General features: G+C 41.7%; 1 protein-coding gene across 2 annotated transcripts in view; it reads right to left on the bottom strand.

Moving 5' to 3' along the window:
• slc6a9 (solute carrier family 6 member 9) overlaps nucleotides 1-12,975 on the bottom strand; it is a 234,839-nt gene extending 221,864 nt beyond the window's left edge. Inside the window, exons 1-2 of one of the 2 annotated variants that reach the window (XM_048539026.2) lie at nucleotides 12,752-12,975; nucleotides 162-216 (exon numbers count right to left, since the gene is read on the bottom strand). The gene's annotated coding sequence lies outside the window, so the exon portion shown is untranslated. The remainder of the gene's footprint in view (nucleotides 1-161; nucleotides 217-12,751) is intronic. The other variant, XM_048539028.2, reaches the window with a different exon arrangement.
• Nucleotides 12,976-14,829: the final 1,854 nt, after the last annotated feature.

Here is a 14,829-nt window from a genome sequence, read left to right as displayed (position 1 = left end):
TAACAACAACAAGTTAGATCTGGAGAAGCAGGTGTTAATTCTCTCACAGTAGTGACTTTTAGCAGATAAAATTATAGTTGTTTAGTAATCATATTTTGCCTGGAAAAGGAAGGAGATTTGTCTTTAATTTCAGAAATCTTGCAATTGCTGGTGTACCTTACCTCAATATGGTCTCTCAATTTCTTCCCTTGCGTTACAGATTTCAACAGGTAATACCTGGCAAACAGAAAACATAGTAAGAGTGACCAAGGTTCACAATGGAAGTGTGAGCTGGATCTCCAGATGAAAGCTATACATTATTGGATGAATCTTGCACTCAAGATACTTAACATGGAGATTGAAAGTTTTGGCAAGAAATGGTAAATTTTCACTCCCACTGAGGAGTCATACACATGAGGAGCACACACAGACTTCTGCTTTGAGGATTTATAGTAGGACTGAACAAGTATTAACACAAAGGAAGACGACTGTGGTTGTTTGAAGTCAATCATCTTAGTGCATCACTGCAGAATGTGCTCAGGGTACTGCCCGAGGCTAACCATCTTCAGCTATTACATTAATGGCTTTCCCTTGTCAGAATTTGGGATCTTTGCTGATGATGCACAATGCTCAGCACTATTTGTCATTCAACAGAAACAGAAACAGTTTAAGTCCATCTGCAACAAGATCTGAACAATGTTCAGGCTTGGACTGATAACTGGCAAGCTACATTTGTGCCACCTAAGTGCCAGGCAAAGAATCTAACCATCTCTCCTTGACGTTCAATGGCAATACCATTGCCGAATTCCCTGCTAACAACATCCTTCATGTTACCATTGACGAGAAACTACACTGGACCAGCTATGCGAACATTGTGGCTACAACAGCAGGCTAGAGGCTTCGAATTCTGCAGCAAATAACTTACCTCCTGACTTCCCAAAGCATCTGCTCTCCAAGCCACACACCATCCTGGCTTAAAACTATATTGCTGTTCTTTCACTGAGTCAAAATCCTGGAGCTGTCTTCTGAATAGGGGGGTGGTACCTACACCATATCGACAGCAGTGGCTCAAAAAGGCAGTTCACAACCACTTTCTCAAGACAATTAAGGATGTACAGTAAATGCGGGCTGAACCAACAACATCCACATCCTGTGAAAGAATTAAAACAAACTCCCAAATGAAGTCCAAATGAAAAAGAAAATCTTTCTTCATTCTATCCCTGTCAATCTGGCTTGATCCTGCTTTCTCAAAGGTCTTTGGGCATTGGTAGTACAATTGGTCAAATCTACAATTCCAGTGGTGCATTGAGGGAAAAGTTAATAGAATTTTTTTAATAAAATTTCTGACTCTGTGAAAGAGCAACTAACTATATGTTTCAGTGAACATTGTCACATACTGCAAGTGGTTGTTCTTTAAAACAGTTTGATGTTGGGGACCACAGCTAATAGCAACATTCTGGCCAAACCTGATTCATGACAGACAATGGGAAGATTTGTGAAAGCCGTGATAGTAACCTGACACCAGGATAAATTCTGGGTCCTGTCAGGAAGCTTCAACTATATTGGGAATGCAAGAATTTTTTTTAATCTAAGTGTTCTAATTAGACAGGGGACTAGCTCACCAATTCAATTAGGAGGCACGAGCAGCTCCAGGAAGTGGAAGATAATAAAATGTGAGGCTGGATGAACACAGCAGGCCAAGCAGCATCTCAGGAGCACAAAAGCTGACGTTTCGGGCCTAGACCCTTCATCAGAGAGGGGGATGGGGGGAGGGAACTGGAATAAATAGGGAGAGAGGGGGAGGCGGACCGAAGATGGAGAGTAAAGAAGATAGGTGGAGAGGGTGTAGGTGGGGAGGTAGGGAGGGGATAGGTCAGTCCGGGGAAGACGGACAGGTCAAGGAGGTGGGATGAGGTTAGTAGGTAGATGGGGGTGCGGCTTGGGGTGGGAGGAAGGGATGGGTGAGAGGAAGAACCGATTAGGGAGGCAGAGACAGGTTGGACTGGTTTTGGGATGCAGTGGGTGGGGGGGAAGAGCTGGGCTGGTTGTGTGGTGCAGTGGGGGGAGGGGATGAACTGGGCTGGTTTAGGGATGCAGTGGGGGAAGGGGAGATTTTGAAACTGGTGAAGTCCACATTGATACCATATGGCTGCAGGGTTCCCAGGCGGAATATGAGTTGCTGTTCCTGCAACCTTCGGGTGGCATCACAGCAACTCATATTCCGCCTGGGAACCCTGCAGCCATATGGTATCAATGTGGACTTCACCAGTTTCAAAATCTCCCCTTCCCCCACTGCATCCCTAAACCAGCCCAGTTCATCCCCTCCCCCCACTGCACCACACAACCAGCCCAGCTCTTCCCCCCCACCCACTGCATCCCAAAACCAGTCCAACCTGTCTCTGCCTCCCTAACCGGTTCTTCCTCTCACCCATCCCTTCCTCCCACCCCAAGCCGCACCCCCAGCTACCTACTAACCTCATCCCACCTCCTTGACCTGTCTGTCTTCCCCGGACTGACCTATCCCCTCCCTACCTCCCCACCTACACCCTCTCCACCTATCTTCTTTACTCTCCATCTTCGGTCCGCCTCCCCCTCTCTCCCTATTTATTCCAGTTCCCTCCCCCCATCCCCCTCTCTGATGAAGGGTCTAGGCCCGAAACGTCAGCTTTTGTGCTCCTGAGATGCTGCTTGGCCTGCTGTGTTCATCCAGCCTCACATTTTATTATCTTGGAATCTCCAGCATCTGCAGTTCCCATTATCTCCAGGAAGTGGAAGTTGCCTGACAGATGCTAGTGGCAAAATCAGGTGATAACCATGATGGAGTCTGTCACCACATTGGAAAATATAGCAGACAGCTCCTCAGAGGCTGGGCAGCAGGCCATAAAAGTAAACAAAATTTAGGCATTTCAACCTAGCAGCATTAGTTGGCATATGGCAGCTTATAAAAATTAAATAAAAGGAAACTCAGATGTGCCCACAATTAATCTGGTAGCTGGACACTCAAGTGCACCAGATTGTTTGGGTTTGTTTGTCAGTTTGTCCTTTTAAAATCCAGTCCTCACCCTTCCCAGTCTATTTTCAAATTCTTAAAAAACGCTCGAACAAAACCACAAATTGTTGGAAAAACTCAGCTGGCCTGGCAGCGTCATTGGAGAGAAAGCTAAATAACCCGAAGGTCACTGGACCCAAAATATTGCTTTCTCTCCATTTCTGGTTGTGTTTAAGAATTCCAGCATCCGTAGTTCTTTGATTTTCAGTCATTTTCCTTAAAAAAAGGTGAATGGGGCCTTCACTGAAGACACACACCTATCTGGTTCCTCATTCAGCACCATCCACCAGGCAGGTGACCCATGTAAGTAAAAGATGAGGAGGATTTTTTTTCTCTTTCAGAGGATGGTGAATTTGAGGAGGGTTGTAGAGGTTGGGTTATTCCATATGTTCTAAACTTACGGTTGACAGCTTTTAAAACTTACTCTTTCAAAGTATGTGTGAGTTATTGCTTATGCTAGCACTTGGTGCCCATTGCTAATTGCCTCTGAACTGACTGAAATGTTGGACCATTTCAGAAGTCATTGAGGAGTCAACCCCATTGCAGTGGGCCTGGAGTCAGTTGTAAGCCAGCCCAGATATGAATAGTAGACAGAGATTTACAATAATTGATGATAACTTCTCGGTCAATTGGTTAAGACGTTAACTTATCAAATCATCTGTGTGCTCCTTTGGCTCTTCATCTTAATAGTCAGATTGCAGAATGTAGTCAACCAGTTTGTGCTTACGAAACACAACAAAATACCTACTGCTAGATGTGATTACCAGATTGTGCAAGACTTGCTAGGGGTCAGTTTAGTTCAGCTGGCTTGATGCCAACAACATGGATTCAATTCCTACACTAGCTAAAATTACCATAATGGAATTTTCCTTCTCAACTCCTCCCTCTCTTGAGGTGCAGTGACTCTCAGATTAAATCACCATCAGTAATCTCACTCCAATGAGAAAGCAGCACTATGATCTGGTAGGCCAATGGCAGATGGACTGCTGGAGCCATAACTTGTGTGCAGAAATGCCTTCTCTGTAAATAAAAGTTGTATGTTAAGGCCTGACACCTCTTTTAAATTATTGGTGACCTTGGGGAGTCTATGGTTCCCCACTGCTACTTCTACGGTGATGTCTTGGCTAATCACAGTTGACAATAGTTTTTTACTGTAGTATAAATTGTTGCAATCAATTGACATTTGGCACTCTGGCATTTGTCCTGATCAGTACAAGACAATAAGTTTTTTAAAATTTATTCTTGGGATGTGGGCATTGCTTGCTAGGCTGGTATTCATTCTCCATCCCTAATTGCTAGAGGGCAATTAAGTGTCAATCATATTTGACCATAAGGCCATAAGATATAGGAGCAGAATTAGGCCATTAGGTCCATCAAGTCTGCTCTACTATTTGATCATGGCTGATATGTTTCTCAACCCCATTCTCCTGATTTCTACCCATGACCCTTAATCCCCTTACCAATCAAGAAACTATCTACCTCTATCTTAAATACACTCAATGATTTGGTCTTCACAGCCCTCTGTGGCAATGAGTTCCACAGATTTATCATCCTCTGACTAAAAAAAATTCTTCCTCATCTCTGTTCTAAAGGTCATCTCTTCACTCTAAGGCCGTGTTCTCTGGCCCGAGTCTCTCCTACCAGTGGAAACATTTTCTCCATTTCCACTCTATCCAGGTCATTTAATATTCTGTAAGTTTCAATCAGGTCCCCTCTCATCCTAATTCTGAGGAGTGGAGTGTCCTCAGTCACTCCTCATATGACAAGCCCTTCATTCCCAGGATCATGTTTGAAACCCTGCTCTGCAGCCACTCCAAGGCTGGCACATCATCCCTTAAATACGGGCCCAAAATTACTCACAATATTCCAAAGGCAGTCTTACTAGGCATTATAGAGCCTCAGCAGTATATCTCTGTCTTTGTTTTCAAGACCTCTTGAATTGAATGCTCACACAGCATTTGCTTTCCTAACTGCCAAATGAATCTTTGTGTTAACCTGAAGAAAACTCTGAATTAGGATTCCTAAATCCCTTTGTGTATCAGATTTGTAAATCCTGTTTCCATTTGGAAAATCGCCTATGCCTCTATTCTTCCAACCAAAGTGCATAATCTTGGAGTTTCCCAAATTGTACTTCATCTGCCACTTCTGTATCCACTCTCCTAGCCTGTCCAAGTCTGCCTGAAGCCTCGTCACTCCCTCAACGCTACCTGTCCCTCCACTATCTTTGCGTCATTATTACTGAGAGTTAGGCATCAAATGTAGGCCAGACTATGTAAGGATGGCAGTTTCCTTCCCTACAGGACATTAAGCACATGCCTCTTCTTTCAGCAGCATTAAATGTCTGTACTACTAAGTGACTGTTTCCTCACAGGTTTTGAAATAGCTAGCTGTATGTGTTTTTATATTCATCAGCACTGATCAGCATCAGTTATAGCTAACAATTTTGAAACACATACCGACACATCCCTCACCATTGTTGGTTTGGACAAGCCTAGAAAATCCAAACAAAATTCATTTCCATGAGGTTTTGGACTCTGTCACCCAGCCCCAAACTAAGTGAAACAGAGTTTGAAACATTTTGATTTCTGTATGAATTGCTGAATTCTCACTGTCAAACTCAGCTTGTAGCAGTCTCCAGGATGTTGCCTGGGTTACCGGGTTTGAGCTATAAGGACAGGATGAATAGACTGTGGCTATTTCCATGGAGCATCAGAGGCTGAGAGGTGACCTTATAGAGATTAATAAAGTCATGAGGGTAAACAGAAAAAGGCTTTCCCCCAGATTGGGGGAGTCCAAAATGAGATGGCATTCATTTAAGGCGAGAGGGGAAAGATTTAAAGGGACCTAAGGGACAACATTTTCATGCAAAGGGTGGTGCATGTATGAAATGAGCTGCCAGAGGAAGTGGTGGAGGCATCTGGATGCGTATATGAATAGGAAGGTGTGGAGGGTATGGGCCAAATGGGACTAGATTCATCTCAGCTATCTGGTCAGCATTTACAAGTTGGGCCAAAGGGTCTGTTTCCGCGCTGCACATCTCTACGATTCTATGACTCTTTATGGGCCAAGGAGTGCCTGAATAGACATTGGGTGCAGCACTGAACTTCAGTGAGAGGCACGAACAATGTTTCTTACCCTTCACAAATCCCAGAGTTAAAGTGAAACATCTTGAAGAGAGGCCTGCACAGCTCCACCTTGATGAATGCACACAGATGACGAAATGCACTGACCTGATTAGTCGCCAAATGGTGGTGAGTAATTTTGCTACAGCCTTGTCAACAACCTGAGCTAAGTTAGAATCATCCAAAATCACAGATTTTGTACAGCACAGGAGGCTATTCAGCCCTCCTTGTCCCTTCAAGTGCAACTCAATTTCATAGTAATTCTACAATTTTTTGTGGAACAATTTTGAGTGTTGTTGCCTATACGTAGTACCAACATTACTGAAAATGTAACTGTGGGATATAGACTGAATGAAGTGTATCTCTATTTGAACTTAATTTCTTTTAATTCATTTACAGGGTGAGGGCATCACTGGCATCACTAGCATTTATTGACTGACCATAATTGCCCAAAAGGCAGTTGTTAGGAAGGGGAGGTTGAACCCCTGTGATAAGTAAAATCAAAACACAAGTCCCCAATTTATTGAAGTGGGAGTAGAGGTCCCTTTGTAATAATTAAACCTGAAATGCACAGAGAAGCTCACCTCACCTCACCTAATCTTTTAAGCCCCTGAATTGTTACAGAGAAGGGAAGCTTAAATGAAAGAAAAATCCTGATATTCACTTTATAACTAACAAGTAACAATTTATTTATTTAACCCTAACAGTGAACAAATTAACAAAATTACTAACAAAAAAAGCAATTCCCCCTTAACTATTAACTATTCCCTAACTGAAGTAAACTCTATTGGTATGCTGATCAAATAAATACAAGTCTCACTTGTATAAACCCAAGTTTTAAGAAAATAAATTAAAACTTAGTCTCTCAAAGTCTACATGCCTTTCTTCTGCTGTTCCCAGTCATAAACACCTTTCTTCCACTGATCCAGCTGTCAGGGATGTTTTCTCTGTGGAGTCTTCTGTGAAGGCCCTTAGCTATAAGTGTTGTGGTACCTTTTATGGATAGAGGATGCTTTCTTAGAGAGTTTAGTGATTTCTTGTGAGAGCTAGATACTTATTTCTCAGAAAACGGCTCGCTCTCACACTGATTTTCAAAATCTCTTTCCTCATATACTTTGGATGACACATCAATATTTTTACAGTAGCATTAGTCTGAGGTTGTCAAAACCATCATACTTAAATTCAATTGGCTTTCAATCGCTAAGTGCTTGGTTTAAATTAATTGGCTGATTCCAGCTAGTTGCCAAAATACCAAAACAAACCAAAGGTTTCCAACCACACAAGCCAACTGATATATGTTTCAGTTCCAGAACTGGCTGTACATCTTCAGCTACATGCAGGCACATTTTTTTCTGTATAAAACTCTAAGCCTAGAAAAGCACTTTACCTCTTAAAGGAACCACATATTCATCTCCCTTATCACTTTTTACAAACAAATTCTGGCTTCCTGCCTTCCAATTCATGGTTACTCGACACAACTTCGTGCCACAGTTGAGAGTCAACCACATTTCTGTGTGTCTGGAGTCACAGTAGGTCAGACACATATAGGCTGAGGTGGAGAGGGTCCAGAGCGACAAGTTACTCAGAGTAGCGATAACGGACAATCTGTTCTGGACTTATCAAGTAGTCACTACAGTCAAGAAGGCACAACAATGCCTCTTCTTCCTCAGGAGGCTTAAGAAATTCAGCATGTCCATAAGGACCCTCACCAACGTTTACAGATGCACCACAGAAAGTGTTTCATCTGGGTGCATCATGGCTTGGTATGCCAACTACTCTGCCCAGGACCGTTAGAAATTACAGAAAATTATATACACAGCCCATAAGATCATGGATGCTAACCTGCCATCTATGGACTCTATTTACATTTCTCATTGCTGTGGAAAGGCTGTCAACATCATCAAAAACCCCTTCCACACTGGTAATACTTTCTTCCAACCTCTTCCATCAGCCAGAAGATACAGAAGCCTGAACTCACACATCAACAGGCTGAAGAACAGCTTCTTCCCTCTTGTTATTACACTGCTGAATGGACCTTTCTAATTTCACATTAATGTTGATCTTCCTTAAGTGCACCTCCTGTGCTGTCGTAACCTTGTATGCCTTGCTCTGTCTGAGCACCCTATGATCTGCGTGTCCTTGTATGTTATGATCTAACTGTACTGCATGCATAACAAAATTTTTTACTGTATTTATATACATATGACAACAATAAACCAAAACCCAGGTAAGAATGGCAGGTTTCCTTCCTTAAAGGACATCAGTGAACCAGATGGGTTTTCCCAACAACTGACAATGGATTCATGGTTATCATTAGACTCTTAATTCCAGGAATTTATTGAATTCAAATTCCACCATTTTCTGAATTCAAATTCAGGTTGCCAAAACATTGCCTCGGGCTTTAGATTAACAATCCAGCAATAATGCCACTAGGCCACTGCCTCCCCACAATTATGAAATGTATACTCCAAATTCTGGGCCCACCCAAATGTGCTGTAACAGGTCTGAAAAGGAAGAAATCCTGTTGGAATCATTATTTAATCTCAAAATAGTCCTCTCCTGCTTTTACTGCCCAACAGAGCTGTCCTTCTCAACCTGCACAACTTCAGAGGTAAGTTATATTCTGAGTCCTCCACCTTAGGTAAATTCCAGCCTCCCTCTTCTAGTGGTAAGTTATTATAGATCTATGCCTATGGCAAGTCAATTCATCTCTGACTGAGTAGCTTAGGGAAGAGATCTTCTCAGAATTCTTGGCCTTGAAATAACCAGGGCCCAGATTGACAGGGCTAAGGGCAGTAAAGAAAATCAATTGGATTTTCCTTCTATTATTATCCTGAGACAGTACTTTAAAAGTGACTATGATCTGGATGTTTCTTTTAATGTTGTGTAATGCAATATTTTACGTCTGGGATGCCTATCCTTTCTCTGGTCTCATTTGCCCTGGTTACAAACTCCAGGCTCAAATATGAAGAATCACTATGTAGATACAGAAGAGGAGAGAAAAAAAAAGAGAATGTTCACCGGTTTAATGTTATTGTACATATTGCCTCAAGTGAGCAAGTGAAATCAATACATAGGCAGTGCAAGTTTTAGAATCCCACCTTGGCTCAGTGGTAGCCTTTGTGCTTCTGAATCAGAAGCCAAATTTCAGTGTATGACTTAGGCTTATACATAAGTACAGTACTGAGTAAAAAGCTCTCTTTTGGATGATAAACATGAAGAGATACTTTGTCTCACAGGGTGACATACAAGTGACAATGGTATTACTTGAAGAAGAGCAGGAATTTCTTGTTCTGGCCAACATTCATCTTCCAATCAAAACCACCTAAAGAGTTTTCTGTTAATTTATTTTATTGCCATTTGTTGGATTGGTTGTAGCAATGGCCCACAAGTGTCAGCAAACCCCAATATGCTTCAAGGTGGTGAAGTGCTCGGCAACCATGGTTCATGGTTCATGGTTCATGAAATATGTTTTGTAAAATGCAAGTTATTTCTTTCTTAGGACAGTCATTTGTAGGAGAACTGCCAAAATTCATACCAGAAGGGAATTGGTATTAGACAATAATTGAAGATGAACAACTATGTCAAAAAATCCTTCTTCTGTTTCATGCCAACAGAATATTGGATTTGCATATTGTAGATATGGCCTGGCTGTGAAATGATATGGTCTCAATGTGGCGACTTGATGCTAATCATTGGACATCCCTGAAACAAAACTATTGAATGTAAAATGTTCATGTTTTGATTTGTAAAGGTACAAGAATAGTTAAGGGTGTCACACTACATCTATGAAAAGAAATGAGAAAGGCAAATTAATAGAACTATACAGCAACACAGGAAAGAACAAAACAGATCAACATCTAGAAAGAGATGCATAAAATATGCAAAAAGATTAACTTTGCTGTTAAATTGAGACAAAAGGAGTGTCATGCAATAAGAACTCTGATACAAAAATGAAAGAAACTCCCATTATTTTTGTGTCCAACAAACATAGTGCTTTGTGTGTGTTGTAATTCTTTGCTGCAACATAGTTGCAGAAGTAGCAGCTTGTTGCAAAAATGCTTTCTCACACTAACCATATTGCATGCAATCACATAGGAGATCAGTTTCAGGAACGCATCATCAGTCCCAACAATTCTGACCAAATGAATATCTGAACTGTGGTCCTGAAGCCTATGTTTCATGAAAACTTGAATGCCTCAGAATGGTCTCCATTTCCAGGCAAATCTGCTGAGATGATCCCACCCCCTATGGATGAAGGAATGTACAGAGGAGCTGATGACATCATTGTCACTAACCATTTACAGTTATAAAGATGTACGGCATGGAAACAGACCCTTTGATCCAAATTGTCCATGCCGACCAGATATCCTAAACTTATCTAGTCCCAGCATTTAGCCCATATCCCTCTAAACCCTTTCTATTAATGTACCCATCCAGGTGCCTTTTAAATGTTATAATTGTACCAGCCTCCAAACCTCCTCTGGCAGCACATTCCATACACACATTGCTCTCTGCATGAAAAAGTTGCCTCTTAAGTCCCTTTTAAATCCTTCCGCTCTCACTTTCAACCTATGCCCTCTAGTTTTGGACTCCCCTATCCCAAGGAAAAGAGCGTGGCTGTTCACTGTATTCGTGCCTCTCTTGATTTCATAAACTTCTACAAGGTCACCTCTCAGCCACTGGCACTCCAGGGAAAATAGCCCCAGCCTATTCAGCCTCTCCCTATAGCTCAAATCCTCCAACACTGTAAACATTCTTGTAAATCTTTGTTGAACACTTCCAAGTTGCACAACATCTTTCCGATAGCTGGGAGACTAGAATTGAATGCAGTATTCCAAAAGTGGTAGAAATAATGTCCTGTACAGCTGGAACATGACCTCCCAACTCCTATACTCAATGCACCTACTAATGAAGGCAAGTATACCAAACGCCTTCTTCACTGCCCTGTCGACCTGTGACTCCACTTTCAAAGAACTATGAACATGCACTCCAAGGTCTCTTTGTTCAGCAACACTCTCCAGGACTTTACCATTGAGTATATAAGTCCTGCCCTGATTTGGCTTTCCAAAATGCGGCACCTCACATTTATCTAAATTAAACTCCACCTGCCACTCCTCAGTCCATCAACCCATCTGATTAAAAATGATTTACAAAATATCAAACTAATAAAATCATCATTCTAACAGCACACATGAGCAACTGAGGCATTATGGGTACAGTAAACTAATTGCTATGGTGCTGGATTAAAAAATTAACAGTGTCAAAGTTCATAATCTCACAAGGAAAACCTGCAAAACTGACTTTAAATTGATTGCATGCAATCTGCCACCAAACAACCACGAAGGCCGCTAATTCACCAAAATCCTTCATGGAATAGTCCCTCTTGCTTGATCTAGTCTGCCTTTTAGCTTTCTCCAGTTCCACCTCCCATGATTGTTTGGGCTTTCCAGAAATGAGCTGAATACACTGTCCCCTCAGTGTTATCTCTGTTCCAATGGCTTATGTTTTATTTTGAATCTACTGCAAGCCATATTTTCCTGCTTAAGCAAATATTTGCACAACCCTGTGCCAGGAGTCCATCCTGGAAATGGAGAAAATGTTAAAAATGCACAGCATATTTGTTGACATCTTCAAACAGAAAAACAACAGGGCTAATTGATTGCATGACCCTTTTGAAGTCTTTTACATCCAAAATGTCACCCTGTCCTTTCTCTTTAAATATACTGAAAATCGTGCTGTACACTTCCGTTATACGCTGAACCTCTCAAGCTGTATGTTATCTTTGCAGATTGTTGTACCATAACCGAGTTTCAGTTTCAGATTGGAGGTGATGGGGGCATTAATTCTCACAGAAACTTCCGAATACTCAAGGGGATTTTTTTGAAGTACGCATTGTTGCTTTAATTGATCTAATTAATAATTCTACCTCTTTAAAACCACGAGTGACTGAAGCATTATACACAAGTGAAGCAAAATTACCCAGCGTGTAAATGCGGCAATTATTTCAACGTGATCGCTTCGTAACAGGACGAGACGCATAGTTAGTGATGCTGGGCATGTCCGCATTTCAGCGGGGTTAGCATTCTGTATTTACAGCACGGTTATCGCCAACAGAGCCAGCAGACTTTAATGTGCACCCAGCTTACGGAATACACTTGTCATAAATTTACAATTGTCCAGGCTGTTGTTACCATTACACACGATTGGGACTCATTACTGAGCTCCGTATAGTTCTTTACAAGAATAATGCTCCCGTTTCTTGGCAGCAGGATTTGCCACGTGTTCTCGTCAATATCAGTTAGCGATGAAAGGAGCCCCTTCCCAAGGGACTAAGTTTCATTACAGCCAACACGAAACACACACACACACATACATGTATTTCAATCCTCTGCGACTCGTACTCTTCTCCTGACCACGTTCACCCGAAAGCTTAACCCGGGTAATTCCGAATGAACGCGGTGCTGCTAGCTGCAGTAAGAGCACAAAGAGAAAGAAAAAATCTCACCAGTAGAGCAAAATATACCAAAGCACCATCAATAAGAGAAACGGCTCTTGAAATGGAAGGTGCAACACTGTAAAAAGATGCCATGGCCCTTACCTCTCTGTATGTTGGCAGGTCTGATGATCTGTGAGCGCTTTACAAACAACCCAAACATACACACACATACACACGTATATATACAGAAAATTCTTTGCTTTGTCTTATGGTGGAGATCTTCCAGATAGAATTGATTCTGAGAGTTGCGTCAGCCTTTCTTGTACTGAATGACCCACTCCAATCGAGACTCCTCCTTCTCTCCTGCAAAAGCCTCACATTTCATTTGTACACTGGCTGCACTCTGTCAGTTCCCGCCCCCATTAGGGCCAGCTTCAAGCTCTTCTCGCATCTACGTGATCGGCTAATCGTCAAATGCTGGGAAGGGAGTTGAAATTTGTTCGCAATGAAACGAAAGAGAAAGGTTGAAATTGTATTTTTTTCCCATTCTGTTGCTCTGCAGTGCTTTCAAAATAAATGCCAACCATCTCACAACAGATTTTGCGGGGAGTTCGGTGCATTATTTTGCAATTCATCATCCAAAGGAAAAAAAATCTTACTGGATGAAGAAAGTCTATATTGATATTTTGCCAGGTCTTGCATCATGTTACAGTTGGAGCCGAAATATTGTAAATCATGTTTCACTTACCTGGCTTTGGAAACGCAACAGCATCGCATCTACAAAGCTGGCGAACAGTTAACAATTGAATTGACCAGTGTCAGATTTAAATGCGCCTAATCCATTCAGAACTCATCTCTAAATCATATCCAAAGCAACGACTTAATCACAATCGTGGAAATAAAAACACACACAAAATTAGTCATTCATCTTCAGTTACGTTGGGATGTCACTCAAAATGTGTGACAATTGAGTGTAGATTCATAAAGTTGTACAGCATGGAAACAAACCATTCAGTCCAAATAAATCATAGAATCCCGATGGCGTGGAAGCAGGCCATTCAGCCCCCTGAAGGGCAGCCCGCCCCCATCACCCTGCATCTCCCCTGGCTAATCCACCTAGTCTACACCCCTGGTCAATTTAGCATGGCCAATCCACCTAAGCTGCACATCTACAGGCTGGGAGGAAACCCACATAAACACAGGGAGAACATACAAACTCCACACAGTTGTCTGCACCTGGAATTGAACACAGGTTCCTGGCACTGTGACGGAGCAGTGCTAACCACTGAGCCACCATGCCATCCATTTGCTAGCATTTGGCCCATATTCCTCTATTAATCCACTATTCAATGAACAAATATTCTGAAAATTAGTCTCACATCACAGCTACAGGATTGTGATAGACCTTTGGGAAATATTAATGGTTGGGGTTCTGCTCTTAAGGATGTCTACATTTCATTTCTTTGTTTATCCTCCTTGCAAGCGTCATCAAAGAAACAGCAAATGAAAATGCTGGAGTTGCTGGATATTTCCAGCTTTTCTTTCATTTCAGATTTTCAGCATCCCAAACATTGTGATTTTGTAGTCGTGAGTTCAGCTTGACTATCACAGCAATCCTACAACTGATGTAGGTGCTGTTGATTCCAAAATCAGTTCAGCTTCTGCTACTCTCTCTCTGAGTTTTCTCAATGTATTTCCTTCTGGAGTGGCAATTTGTATGTAAGACAAACTATTTAACTGAATTTACCTTTGCCAAGGGTGGGTTTTTAGGATGATACTATATTTGAACAGTTACTGTTAGTAGTCAGATAATCTATTATTCTGATAAGTTTACTGACAGAGTTAACTTACATTGAGAAAACTCAGAGAGAGAGTAGCAGGGAGAGATATATTGCAGCTAACAACAAGCTTCAGTATCCCAGCAACAACTGCCACCGAGAAACCATATCTAAAACTCCTGGTACTGTGGGAGCTTGACCCCACCCATTCAGGTTGCTTCCATTGTTCCAACTTTTAAAAAGACACCCTAGGCCTCACAAGCTGCTTACTTTATTGGTTTTGGAGCTGACTGCCTGGCACCTCAGTCACAACCTTTATTCTCTAAAAAAAAGATAAAATACACCTCTTAAAGCCATAGTATCATCACACCTTCCTCCTTAATAAAAAAGAACCATCAATACACAAAGATGGCTTCATTTTTAATAATCTATACTTTAGCACACTACAATACATATACATTA

Source organism: Stegostoma tigrinum, chromosome 8 (assembly GCF_030684315.1).
Source record: "Stegostoma tigrinum isolate sSteTig4 chromosome 8, sSteTig4.hap1, whole genome shotgun sequence".
Lineage (NCBI taxonomy): Eukaryota > Metazoa > Chordata > Chondrichthyes > Orectolobiformes > Stegostomatidae > Stegostoma > Stegostoma tigrinum.
This window is presented reverse-complemented; position numbering and strand designations above follow the sequence as displayed.